Genomic DNA, 13,739 nt, shown 5'->3' with positions numbered 1-13,739 from the left:
CGATTTTGGAGAATATTACCCATAGAGAGATAAAGCCAACTACCCATAGCATGCAAACACACATTTTCACATACATACCCAATTTTTTAGTTCATCAGAAGGTAAAAGCTCACTAGAAAAGATTCAGGATAAAGAAAGAGGTGAATATCAGATCCTGTTTGCTATTTCTGAGAATAGTAACAGCCTATGACAGGTCTAGATTGTGACAAGGTTACAACTTGTTACAAACTACACGTGGTCAGTATAAATTTCCATGATTCTTATCTTCCAGTCTTTGTACATTTACACACAAATGTGTTTCAAATGTATTAAAAAGTCTATGACGTAGCACAGCATAATAATAGCTGTTATTTCCAATATATATCTTTTCAGAAAAAAAAAAGTTTGTATTAATTTTAATGTATTGTACAGTGTAGCCTATTACATATTTTCAGTTAATTTTAAGCAGTTTCCCCAGGACTTGGTGTTCCTGGAAAAACTTGATAAAATATGAACCAGGCTGGATGGGGCTTTTAGCAACATAGTGCAATGGGAGATGTTCCTGCCTATAGCAGGGGGGTTGGAACTAGATGATCTTAAATGTCTCTTTCAACCCAAACCATTCTATTATTCTGTGATGAAGGAAGAAAACACTAACTTGTACACATGAACAATTTTGTTGAACTTCTTGTTTAAGGAGTCCTACATACTCAACTTGGGAACTGGTATGAAGGATGAAATCTTCTTCAATTTTATCATTTCAGTGAAGTTCTGGCTTAACTCAGATATTTTACTACTGAATTCTATAAATTTGAATTCACACAAATAGATAAGAATAATTAAAGTGTGAGGACTGTTTGGAGTTCTAATTTGTACTGATATAGCATCTCTTGTATTTTCAGTGTCTTCATTACAAAAATGAGGAGAAAAAAAAAATCAACTTTGCAGGAATATAGAGGTGTTTAAGGCTGGACATTTCAGAGTTGCCTGGATAAGAATATAATTTGGAAGACAAAACAAGTATGTACTATGTTTCAATAAAAAGAAAAATTAATGGGGGGAATGAATAAAAGTTACGAAGAACAGAGCGAAAGTCAAGGCTAATACGAAGAAGGAGGCAGAAATTGAAGAGACTACCAAAATCGGGATCCACAAATCTCACAAATTCCTTTACATGGAATTCACTGGCAAAAAAAACTGTTTTAACTAAAAATGTTTTGCTGAAAGATAACTCATTGTTTCATTTACAGTGGACAGCATTTCTGATAGAAATTTGAGGGGAAAGAAGTTGTCATCTTACTGAACAAACTTTGGACCAAGGTGTATTAAATAGAAGATTTAGGTGATTCTGGGAAATACAGCTTGATTATTCCACATCATATCCTTACTGCATTTTCCCTTTATATATTCTGTTAAATTAGGGGTACTGGATGAATCCAGTCCAATGTTAAAATAGCTATGGTTTCTTTGTATATATATGTTGATCAGAGGGCTGGAGCACCTCTCCTATGAAGAAAGGTTGAGGGAACTGGGATTGTTTAGCTTGAAGAAGAGAAGGCACCGGGGAGATTTCATTGTGGCCTTCCAGTACTTGAAGGGAGCTTATGAACGGGAGGGAGAACGGCTGTTTACAAGAGTGGATAGGACAGTGATAGAACAAGGGGAATGGTTTTAAAATGAGACAGGGGAGGTTTAGGTTAGATATTAGGAAGGAGTTTTTCACTCAGAGAGTGGTGACACACTGGAACAGGTTGCCCAAGGAGGCTGTGGATGCCCCATCCCTGGTGGCATTCAAGGCCAGGCTGGATGTGGCTCTGAGCAGCCTGGTCTGGTGGTTGGTGACCCTGCACATAGCAGGGGGATTGAAACTAGGTGATTATTGTGGTCCTTTTCAACCCAGGCTGTTCTATGATTCTATGACTCTATGATTCTATGATTCTATGATCATATAGATCATAGATCATAGAACGGATCATTGTCTATTGAAATTTGAAAACAATTGTTGCTTCTCTTCTTTGTTGCAATGAAAGTAGATTTACAGGAGAAAAAAAAAAAGAAAGGAAAAAAAAAGAAGAGAAATCAATATTTATCAGACATTAAAAAAAAAAAAGAAAGAAAGAAAAAAAAGAAAAAAAGACTTTTAGGAGATCTTCAGTTCAGAAATGTTATCAGATAAGCAAAGCAGCTCCTAGGCAGCAGGCAGTCATTGGCCAGAAGAATTGTGGCCCACAGGCTATGCCTTAGGCTCTTCATGGACTTCGTGATTAACTGCCAGGAAGTATCTGATATAGAGGTCATTATTAATATATTAAATATAAATGGTTAGAAATATGTCTGAGACTATGAAAGCAACAATACTGAGATGTACATTGTGATAAATGCAAGAAGATCAGTTTTGATCTCTACTAATCTTATGGTGCTGCAACTCCACTGATACCAGAAAAGTCATGTTTGATTTACACTCTTTTTTTTTTTGTTGTTGTTGTTAGTATGCATTTTAACAAGTTTTATTGTGATACAGTAAGGACTCATTAGGATACAATAATTTGTTCATCTCTTCACACTTTATCCAGGATCAGGGCCAAAAAAACCTCAAAAATTGTTATGCAAAGTTTAATTTGTTTTGAACCACCCATTTGTTTTACTTTTAATATAATCTGGGCAGGGGAGAGGGTAGTAAAAAAAAAGAAAAAAAAAAGTTATTTCCTAACAGTTAAGAGCAGAATCATGAAAAAAGTAGATAGTTGCTCAGATTGAAGTTTAGCTGTGCACAGAGTGAAAAAGAAAGTCTTAGCTCTCATTGTTTGCTGCTGAATTTCAGTATGATGAAACACATGGAAGAAACAAAACACTGGCAAAGTATGAATGAGGCTAAAACCTCATGGAAACAATTTGAAGTGAAAGTGCAATTATTCTTCATGAAGTGAATAACTCTTGGCTCACTGTTTACTGAATCTGAACAGATAATAAGTATTTTCTACTATGACAGAGAGGAGAAAACATTACTTTTTTTTCAGTTATTTGAGGTATTTTCTTATTCTCTAATTTTCTAAAAAAAAAAAAAAAAAAAGAAAAAAAAGTTAAATATATGTTCATAGAAGAAAAAAAAAAAAGTAATAATAATTTTGCCCCTTGGAAAAAAACAAAAGTAGCAACCTGCAACAGTTGTATATGTTCTGAGCTTAAGTTTAGGAAATTATTGTACTGTCGATGAGAGCATCCTCAGTGATAGAATCATAGGAGACTGAGACCTTAAAGATTATCAGGTTCCAATCAGCAAAATTATTCTATTAATTCTTGATATGCTTTCAGTAGATATAGCCAAAATTTTGTCAGATAAATTTTAGCTAAAAACAAATCCATTTTTGAAGAAGTTGTGACCAATCATCTAATGTTGATTAAAAGGCTCTGAAAAGTAAGGATAGAACTGATAAAAAATTGCTTCTCCCCTCATCAGACTTGTGGAATTTATTAAGGAGCCAAATTCAACTCGACTAGAAGGTTCTAATGAAACATAAATTAATGCCATCACATAGGTAAGTGATATTTTTGATCCTGTTACTGACTAAGACCTGGTACCATTTGAAAATCATCCCTTAGTATTAGAATAAATTCTTAAAATGTAAATGAAAATTTAAAAAAGTATTTTGGCAGTTGACTGTGTACATAGAGAGGATGGTATATCTTAATGCTTTTAGAATATTCTGAAATACTGTTGCTTCTATTTCAAGAGATATTCTATTCCTATTTGCAGTGAATTGGACTTCTATATTTTTATATCTGTTTTTCCTTATGTACCCATAACCATAATATAAGTAAGTGAAAAGAAATGAACTTATTAAATTAGTATCTTTAGTAGAGTTAGCATTATCTGTGCGTTTAATCTCATTCCTAGGATAGATTTTGTGCAAGAAAAGATAAAGTATGAGGTTGAAAAATGCTAGCCTGTGCAAAAGGAACCTTTAAGTGATAGAGACATTCATTTTCTTTTGTAATTCTAGCTATCAGTTCTGGAATCTACTTGTCTGAACTTCTTGGGCGTCTGAGAAGAGACCATCTTCTGTCCTCTGTAACACGTCAAAATGTAGCAGTAAGAAATATCTAAGAATCTTGCTGTTATAACTGAAACATTTTTTTATGGAAGAGGAGAGACATCTGTAAATTTTATTGAAACCACAACCTGATTTTATTTATCTTGTTTTATTTTTAAGAGATGTGAGGGGTAAACTGAAGCAGCAAATTATTTTCTAAATGCCAGAAATTCTTGGTAGAATTTTTGTTTATTGTAAAGAAAAAAAAAATATAACAATGCACCTTTCTTTTGTACTGGAAGTGAATTTAATAACATAATGTGGTAAGCAATGTGTACTAACACAGATACAGCACAGGAAGAATTAATGTAGGTTTTTTGCACAGCTGTTATCTTTGTATGAGCTTTAAATATGATATAAGAGAAAGTAAGAAGATGGTTCTTGGATATTACCAAAACCTTTCTATTCTAGATACAAGACCTATTTGCTTATTGTTGTCTGTCAAAATAAGTTATATTTTAAATAAGGAAAAGGTCTGAAAACTAGTTTTTTGTTTTGTTTTGTTTTGTTTTGTTTTGTTTGTTTTTTTCAGGGAGGCATGCTGCTTTTTTGCTCTTGTTTCTCCAGTTAATGAATCCATAAACCCCTCTGGCTTTTCTCTGCTCATAACTCAGAACATTTAGTTCCTGAGCAAACAGTGATTCCTGGACTTTTTCTGGACTTCAAATTATGCAAAAATCTGCATTAGGACTCTCTTTTTCCATTCACCACCTTCCACCTCCCCTATCACACATACACAGTTTATTCTGAACAACTTCGATTTTGGCTGCCCCAAGGACATTGGAGCATATCATAGTGTATTTCAGAAGTGCAAGATAGATGATGAGGTACTAAAAGGTTTCACTAAGCCTTTTTTATTATTATTATTATTTTTAATTTGAGTCTAATGTAAACGCACCTATAACTATTCTTTATTATGTGAATTTAAAGTTTGATAGTGTGTGATTTTTTTCACGATGTCAGGAAGAAAAATATTCACTATTGACTAGGAGCTGATATAGTACTCATATGAAAAACTAAAAATGCGTAAAAGGTATAACTAAAATTGCATTAACTAGCCAATATAGATTCTGCCAATGTAGATTACTCAGAATTCTAGTACTTATTATTCTAGACCTTAGGTTTTCTTCACTGCTCTTCAGCTGTCACAAGGAAGCAAGGATATATATATAAATATGCAAACGAAGCAAAATAAGGGGAGAAGAAAACGGTTAATTTCTGAGAAAATTTACATACAGAATATATGAAGAAGTTCAACCATAAAAACAATATGAATAAGCTTAAAATGTTTGTGTTTAAGAGATTTTTGAAACTAAAAAAGTTCAGGATACATGTGAGACATACAAATGTTAATACTCAAAGGAATTTCCAGCCCACCGATCTTTTATAAAACACCCGTATATTATCTCTTGACTCTGGATTTACTCTCATATTCAAGTGAAAATGTTATATAATAACACTGCAAAGCAAATTCAGTGAGAATCCGCTCTGCATGTTTATGCAAACCTCATCTCTTCCTAGCGCAACTAGAAAGATTTCTAAGCCTTGATACTGGAAATTAGATGGGAAATAATAAATAAATGATATTTTCACCAGCATATCCTGAATATTAATATCATCTGGCCCCCACAAATAATAATAATAGAAAATAAAAATTGTGTAAAAATATTTGTAGAGAAGACATCCAAAAGACTTTCTCCTTTTCGGTAGTAATAGTCTCAAAAGTATCCCATTTTGATTTATCTCTAACAGTGATTCTACTAACATGAGAGTCATGAGATATCCTAAACTAAAGACACTTGGTACTTTTTTTATTTTTTTTCCCCAATGCCTATATTCAGTGTAGCATTTCAAATAATGATATTTCTGTGTCTTTTGTGGTCACATCAGAGCTGCATATCAGAAAAGAAATGCTACTGCTGGAGAAAATTAATAGAATCACAAAAATGGCTTGGGTTGGAAGAAATATCAAAGCCCAGCCAGTCCCACCCCGTGTCATGGGGAGGACTGCCCCTCAGCAGTTCAGCTGCCTGGATTCCCATCCAATTTGGCCTTGAGCACTTCCAGGGATGGGGCACGGCAGCTTCTGTGGGCAACTGTGCCAGTGCCTCACCGCCCTCTGAATAAGGAATTTTCTCCTAACATCTAACCTAAATATCCTCTCTTTTAGCTTAAAGCCATTCCCCCTTGTCTTATCACTGTCAGAACTTTGAAAAAGTCAGTTCTCCTTCTGTTTATAAACTCATCTTGAGTACTGGAAGGCCTCAATGAGGTCTCCCTGGAGTCTTCTCTTCTCCAAGTTGAAAAAGCCTAGCTCCTTCAACTGTTCTTCATAGGAGAGGTGCTCCAGCCCTCTGAGCATCTTCATGACCCTCCTCCCATTTCAACAGCTCCACATTTCTTGTGCTGGGGGCTCTAAGCTTGGACACAGTAAAAAACCATTCACATTAAGTAAATAACAATGAAAAAGGAATGAAAACAATGGAGAAGAGAAATCTGCAAGTGCTACTGCAAAACAAGTAACAGAAAGAATTGATTCTGGTATTACATAAATTAAATGTCTTTAGTATGTAGACATCTCAAAGAAGAACTGGGATTCATTATACTGGTATAAGTGTAGTAAAATGTTACATATAATGATTTTGTTTTCCTTTCCTATGATAGTTAATCACACAGTGATGAAGAAATTTGCCTTTGTAGGATCCCTCAGAAGGTGCAGAGAAAAAGAGGTGATGATACAGCCAGAAACAAGATAACTGAAACCCTTCAGTAGATCAAAAAGGGAAAGTTCCCTCTGTAAACACTGTGGTATCCCAGATCATTCAGATGTACCAGAACAATAGGAAAAAAAGCCAACACTGTATCCAGTTAACAAGTACCAAATTTACTAAATGAAAGAGATGATAATAGTAGGAAAAGAAGTAAGTAAAGAATTTTAAAACTAAATATAATTTATTTGCATTATTTTGGTAACAAACACAGTTTAATTTCCACTTTGGACGTGCACTCTTTGTGTTCATCTATTTCTGGAAAACAAACAAATAAACAAACATATTTTCTTATTTTCACACACAGATAATAATGCACAATAAATTTCACACACAGATAATAATGACTGAAGTCAATACAAACAGATTTATAATAAGCTCACATAAATACAAGAAATAAATTTCAAAAGATAAGGTATAACTGAATTTCATTTAGAATATCCTATTATCTTCTTTTGTAAATATTTTAAACTGATTTCACTAAAATAAAACAAACAAACAAACAAAACCACCAAAAAACAAATAACAATATATATATGTATATATATGGTAATATCAAGGTGATTGTGATCCAAAACAGCATTTCAAATTCAAGTAGTAAATCTGTAAGAGAGCTTCTAACAAGAATATGCTACAGACCAATAAAAAAAAAAAAAACAAGAAATTTAATATAATCAACAATTCAATAGGAAGGCTAACTGCTAATCAATGTTGCATACGTTTTGTACATTCGTACATCTTCCTTCCTTACCTAATAAATATAAAGATCTACATCTTGACAGGTAAGAATATATGTTTAAAGTAGGGAATTCATGTAACAATAAGGTAAAAATCAAAGCTGCATTTTGCTTGTGATTCCCAGGATGCAATGACTGACATATCTATTATGTGAACCATCATAAACTTTTTAATTCAGGTTTTACACAAATCTCCTTTGATAGAATGGAACATGCTTACAAGGCACATAATTCTTTCTTTACACAGAGTATAATTACTAAAGGAATTACTGATCTAAATCAACGTAGTCATTAATTGAAAAAGTTCATATTTCAACAAAGAGTATTCTAATAACCTTCAAATGCAGATGACATACTTCTTTAACAGGTATTTATTTATTTATTTATAATACTTTGTAAGTTTCAGTTCTTTGGGTATATTTGCTGAAATTGTCAGACCTTTATTTATTGCTAAACTTTTATCTCTTTGTTGTAAAGCACAAAGGGATTTCAAATACAATGTTTTATTCATTTTTCAAAGACCAAAGCTCCTTAAAAGCATCTGAAGGTGTGGTTTTTTGTTGTTCTGTTTTTTTGGTTGTTTTTTTTTTTTTTTTCCTCCTTTCTTAGTCTCCCATTCAAGCAATCAGCAACAATGGGACTCTTGTGATGCTCAAAATACAAGTTATTTTTCCCTTGGTGTCAAGGATTCTGCCTTCTGAGTGACACTCTTGGGGACACTAAAGCCTGATTTGTAGTTGAGGATATTTAGCACTGAAAAGTGTTACTCAGCTTCTGCTCTCTGCACCTTCATCAGAGAAAGGAGCAAAAGTGAAAGGCTGCTACTAAGAATTTGAAAGGCTTGTTTCTCTTCTATTGCCTGAACTCATCCTGTGTTATCAGTGAGGGCAGACTCCTGATCTCATAAAATCATTCATTACACTGTGAAACACAACCTATTTTTTAAAAGGAAACAAAGAAAACGAGATAAAAAAAAAAAAAAAAGAGAGCGAGAAAAAGGAGAAATAAAATTTCTAGATTGTTATAGTAAAATCTCTCTCTTCCTAAGCATAATCCCATATATTATTTTTCAATTAATATTGCCAGGAGTTGTTAAAAATAGTTACATACGTATATCTTTACAGAATTTGATGTTAGCAGGCTAGAATGGAACAGCTGACTATCTATTCTCATCTCCTGTGAAGTTTTATAAAGTGTTTTTTTGTTGTTTTTTGTTTTGTTTTGTTTTGTTTTGGTACAGCCTATCTAATGCAAAATGGTAACTACTTAAAGGCAAGCTGCTAGAATGTATCCTCTATCATTCTACTTGAACAGGATTGGAGCTTCAACTCAGCATAGGACTGAACAATGATCCAGGAAAATACTAATTTTCTGAAAGATAATATCTCCCTTATGTCTATATGACCATGTCTAGTCTCAAAATCATTCAAACTGGGCAATCATTCCTGGGAATTGACTTTTTACAAGGGTAGATAGTGATAGGACAAGGGAGAATTATTTTAAGCTCAAGGAAGGAGGGTTTCGGTTGGATGTCATGAGGAAGTTTTTCACATAGAGAGTGTGAGGTACTGGAACAGGCTGTTCAGAGAGGCTGTGGATGCCCCATTCCTGGAGCTGTTCAAGATCAGGTTGGATGGAGCCCTGGGCAACATTGTTTAGTTGGAGATCTGGAGGTTGGTGGCCCTGCCTGTGGCAGGGAGGTTGAAACTTGATGTTCCTTGGGGTCCCTTCCAGCCCAAGCCATTCTGTGATTCTATAATTCTATGATTCCATGATTCTATGATCCTATGATTTTATCAACTTACTATAGCATTACACTTAAATGTGCTAGATTAAACATGTTTTCCAAAAGCTATAATGCTAGCTATAATAGTACAAGCACTACATTATATCTCCTGCACGAGAGATACTGTACTGATCACATCTGAATATTTCCCCAGGAATTAGAAATATTCAGGACAGTGAAAAATCATATGATATCTGTTTAGATGAACTGATCAAAAGGTACAAATTAATGGAATTCAGGTTCATAGGAAGAATGGTAGAAAGGACTAGTAGATTTGTGAAGATGACAGTGATGTTCATTGCTCATTTTCAAATGGTCCAAAATCATATTAATCCATCAATAAAAGTTATTGTTTTCACTTAAAGATAGTTAGAGATATGTGGAAATAACAAGGGAGCAATACTTGAAGTAAGAAAGAGTTCCTGTATTGCTTCCTGTAGAAACTCAAACATCAAAGAAAACTAATTCATTTTTACATCAGGTACCTCTAATCAAGTTTACAGAAGTGTTTGTATGATGAGATTACTTCAACTCCAAGCACTGGTTCATAGATGTGTACACAATTAATGGCAGGTAGAAGGGTGATTGAGAAAAATAAAGAGGCACAGAGGAATGGCAGAGAAGCACTGAGGTCAATAAGGAGACCTTTGTAAAAACAGGTTATGAATAATAAAAATTTTGAGTTCAAAAACAATTTTAGAGACAAAATTCTTCTCAGAATTACAAAGAAATATTCTGCTTTATTATAATACAGCAACTAGACTTATCTTCCAAATTAAATAATTTCATGTTGGTTGTGAACTAACATGAAACAATTTACTAAAATTTTGTTTACCTCAGTGGACCTGTGTAGGTCCAGGGACATGTTTACATACACGTGCATAAGTTTCAAAGGTGGAGTATATTTTTGCAAAGATTTATAGTAGGTTCTCTGTTTCATCTGTATAAACAGAAGAAATATCTGAACGTAGCAGTCTATGCATTCAGAATTCAATTATATCTGCATCTTAAGACTCAGGCATAAGGACTGTTTATCTGGAGATATTATTCAGTCCTTCCTGATGGAAACTGTTAGAGGAAAATATGTGATTTTATAACTGATGATCTAAGGGAAGTGAAGTTGTCACAGCTCCATGCTCTGTATCAAATCAGTAGAAAAGCAAAAAGTAGATTTCCATGGCCAGGAACATAGATAAAAGATGGACACACAAAACATTCAACATGCATAGCTTTTCACTCAAAAAATATCTAGAAATGGAGCATCATGAGAAGACTGGAGAGGCTGTGCTGACAAGATACAGGCTATGAGCCAACAAACATACTAAGCAATTCAATATTTACTTGTCACCAGTCTTTTTAATTTTCTTATCCCTTTCTTTTCCTTCTTTTCCCTTTTTCCTCCTGCAAATCACTAAAATCCTTCTCCTACCATAGAAAGAAATTTCCTTTACATTCACATCCCTTCAAAAGAAAACCAACTCTCCTGCCTTTTGTTAAATTTTTTCTTATAAATAGATACAAACCAGTAATCAATATGATATTAAAAGTATGAGATACTTGAAAGAAAAAAACCTTGTAGAACTGGTCTGCAGTAGAAGGCAAGGATTCTTTGATTCTATGATATTGCTTTCCTTTTCTCCTGCTCCTTTCTTTCTCCCATTCAGAACTCTTTTTCTTCCATAGTGCTGCTGATAATAATGGAGCAGAATAACTCAGGCCCTTTGTTTGCCAGTTTTATGTCATTAAAAGTACAAAATATTTACATTGCTTGTGTTAATAGCCTGTTGGGGTAACAAAATCCAGTGCTGAACTATAATTTATTTACACTATTATTTTCTCATGAGATAGAGATATTAGTCTTTAGTTTTATCAAGTATTTTCCAGTTGTATGGTAAAAAAGAATATGGAAGATTGGTAAGTCTTCATGTGTTCCTAAAAATTTTCACCAACCTCACTCAGATTCCCTCTAGCTTTTGTCCTTTCAAATAATCCATGTCTTCACAGTTTCATGACAGGATGAACTGATGAAGAAAATATATTTTATTTAAATAGCTTCAATTATATAATGACCTATTTGCATTTTAATAGAGATTTTGAGAAGAACACCTGAGACTTCCAATAAAATAAGGATTTAAATTTGAAGGTAATTAAGGATAGAGCAGATTGTGAATTTTCTGTTTGATCTATTTAATAAACCTGTTTACTGTCATAGACAATAATGTTGCTGACCCTAACTTGTCCCAAGCTGTCAACAGAAAAAAAGTCTTCCTTTGACTGTACTAATTACTCAGAAAGTGAGTGTTATCCATGTTATGAATATCCTCTTTTAATGGAGATGCTATTTTAGTAATGATATCTGTAGCTGTTAGTATAGCAAAAAAATAATTGAAGATATGCACACACAAAAATGCTGAATGTATCATTATAATCCTCAAATTGTATATAGGGCCCTATATCCTTTGGGCCAGCAGTTATTTATTCTGGTCATCTAACAGTGCCTGGAGACTAACCCTACATACATTCAATTTACATTAATAAAACTTTGTCCCCAAAATGACATGAACATTGATTGCAGAATGAAACTCTGCATAGTGACTATAAATGGGTCAAAAAAAAGAAAATTCTAAGACAGAATCTCTCCCAGAGAAAGATGGAAGTGCAAATTTTGTCCTCTTCTTTAGACATGCCTAGGAAGGAAAAGATAGTTTTATATTAATGGACTCAGAAAAGTCAAATCACTCTAGCAAGTAGTTAGGTCTCTGAAATTTTCTGGGATTTGCACCTTACTGGCCTACCCATAGTCCAGATCTCTGTTCTTAAAACTGCAGTCTGTACATTTCATATAGGTAGCTTTCCCAGAGTCATTTCCAATGGAGTTCCACAGCAGTGAAAGCAGAACTCAAAATGGCAATGAGAGCAGTGAAAAAACAGACTCATGCAGACAAAAACATTGTTACAAAAACATCATTTCCCCACTATCTCCATGAATATGTACTACTGTGTTCTTACCACTGGTAATTGCTACTCAAAACATAAAAGATATTCTCGAGAATAAAGCTTGAGCATGTGCTATTAACTGTGAATGGGGATTAACCCTTGTGAGGTAAGGAATTTTACTAAACTTCATCAGGAACAAAGTGCTTTGTCTAAGGAAAACAATACAGAAGTTTCTATTATCCCCTCTAAACATTTTATAACATATAAATGAAGCAGTCAGTTAAGCTAGCACTCAAAACTAACATCAAATCGATGAGCTAGTTTTATATATAAGTAAAAGCTTAGGACAGATATGGCATAATTAAATTTCTGCTAAGATCTGTTTAGAAAAATGTGAACAATTAATAGCTTACAGAACTTAGTATTAAGAATGAAAAAAAAAAAAGTTCAAAATTTCTTATCAATTCTTATTTAAAACTGCTTGAGTTATCTCATATAAATCTTTTCCTGAAACCTTTATCTGAGTATTAACTATGATAAAATTTGACTGCATGTAACTTTTCAAAAATAAAAAATTCTGTACATATATTTATATATGCTTATATCTGTCTGTATTTATGTATGGAGACCTCATTTTTCTCTACTTTTGTCAGTCCTAAAACTTCTATTTTATTTTTTTACTTGTTTCATTTTAAAAGAATACAGTAACTTTATATCAAAGATAATTTTTTCATCCTCTTCCTCATCCAGATTTTCAGTAAAGCTTTGAATGCCCATTATGCAAAAGTCCTAGGAGCATATTGTCGATCATTGTGAAGTTCCAGTTCAAAGATTATTTTATTCATAACACAGAAGAAATCTTCCATCAAAACAAAACAAAACAAAGCTACCCAAAAATACCACCATCCACCACCTCCAACAAAAAGCACCAAACGCATTTTTGGCTTCCTTTTAACTAAAGAAAATAGAACTAAAAAGAAAGGTAATTGAAAGGCTATTAAAAAAAAAAAAAAAAAAAAGAGAAAGAGAGAATGAAATATCTATCGACAGTCTCCTCTTTAATATTTTAGAAGTTTGGAGATAAAAGGTGTTCTTTCTTTGACAGCAATCATTTTCAGGCTGTTATCAATCAAGTCAGCAATTTCGTCACAGCAAATGCATCATTAAAAAAAAAAAAAAAGGAGGGAGGGGAATGCAGATGCTGATTAAAAAAAATAATAATCCAGCAATAATCTTGCTTTCTTCTCCCATATGAAATATTTATATACTTTTTCACAGCTGACAGTGTTTCTAGTATAATTGCAGTTAAAGCAGATAGTAGTTCCGAGTAACAAAAGATAATGCTTACAGAAGCAAAGTTTAAAATGACCTGAATGATAGCAATTCATGAGCAACATGCATGTACTAATAAATTCATGGGAAACATTGGCAGAGTTATAGA

At 33.3% G+C, this 13,739-nt stretch overlaps 1 long non-coding RNA gene across 1 annotated transcript in view; it reads left to right on the top strand.

The window, feature by feature from the left end:
- Positions 1–13,323, top strand: part of LOC146544671 (uncharacterized) — a 62,903-nt gene extending 49,580 nt beyond the window's left edge. Inside the window, exons 2-4 of the long non-coding RNA XR_014882416.1 lie at positions 882–999; positions 3,437–3,515; positions 3,981–13,323. This is a non-coding gene — a long non-coding RNA (uncharacterized LOC146544671). The remainder of the gene's footprint in view (positions 1–881; positions 1,000–3,436; positions 3,516–3,980) is intronic.
- Positions 13,324–13,739: the final 416 nt, after the last annotated feature.

Source organism: Meleagris gallopavo, chromosome 3 (genome assembly GCF_905368555.1).
Source record: "Meleagris gallopavo chromosome 3, MGAL_WU_HG_1.1, whole genome shotgun sequence".
Classification (NCBI taxonomy): Eukaryota; Metazoa; Chordata; class Aves; order Galliformes; family Phasianidae; genus Meleagris; species Meleagris gallopavo.
Note: the sequence above shows the minus strand (reverse complement) of the source record. Positions and strands in the feature narration are given on the sequence as shown.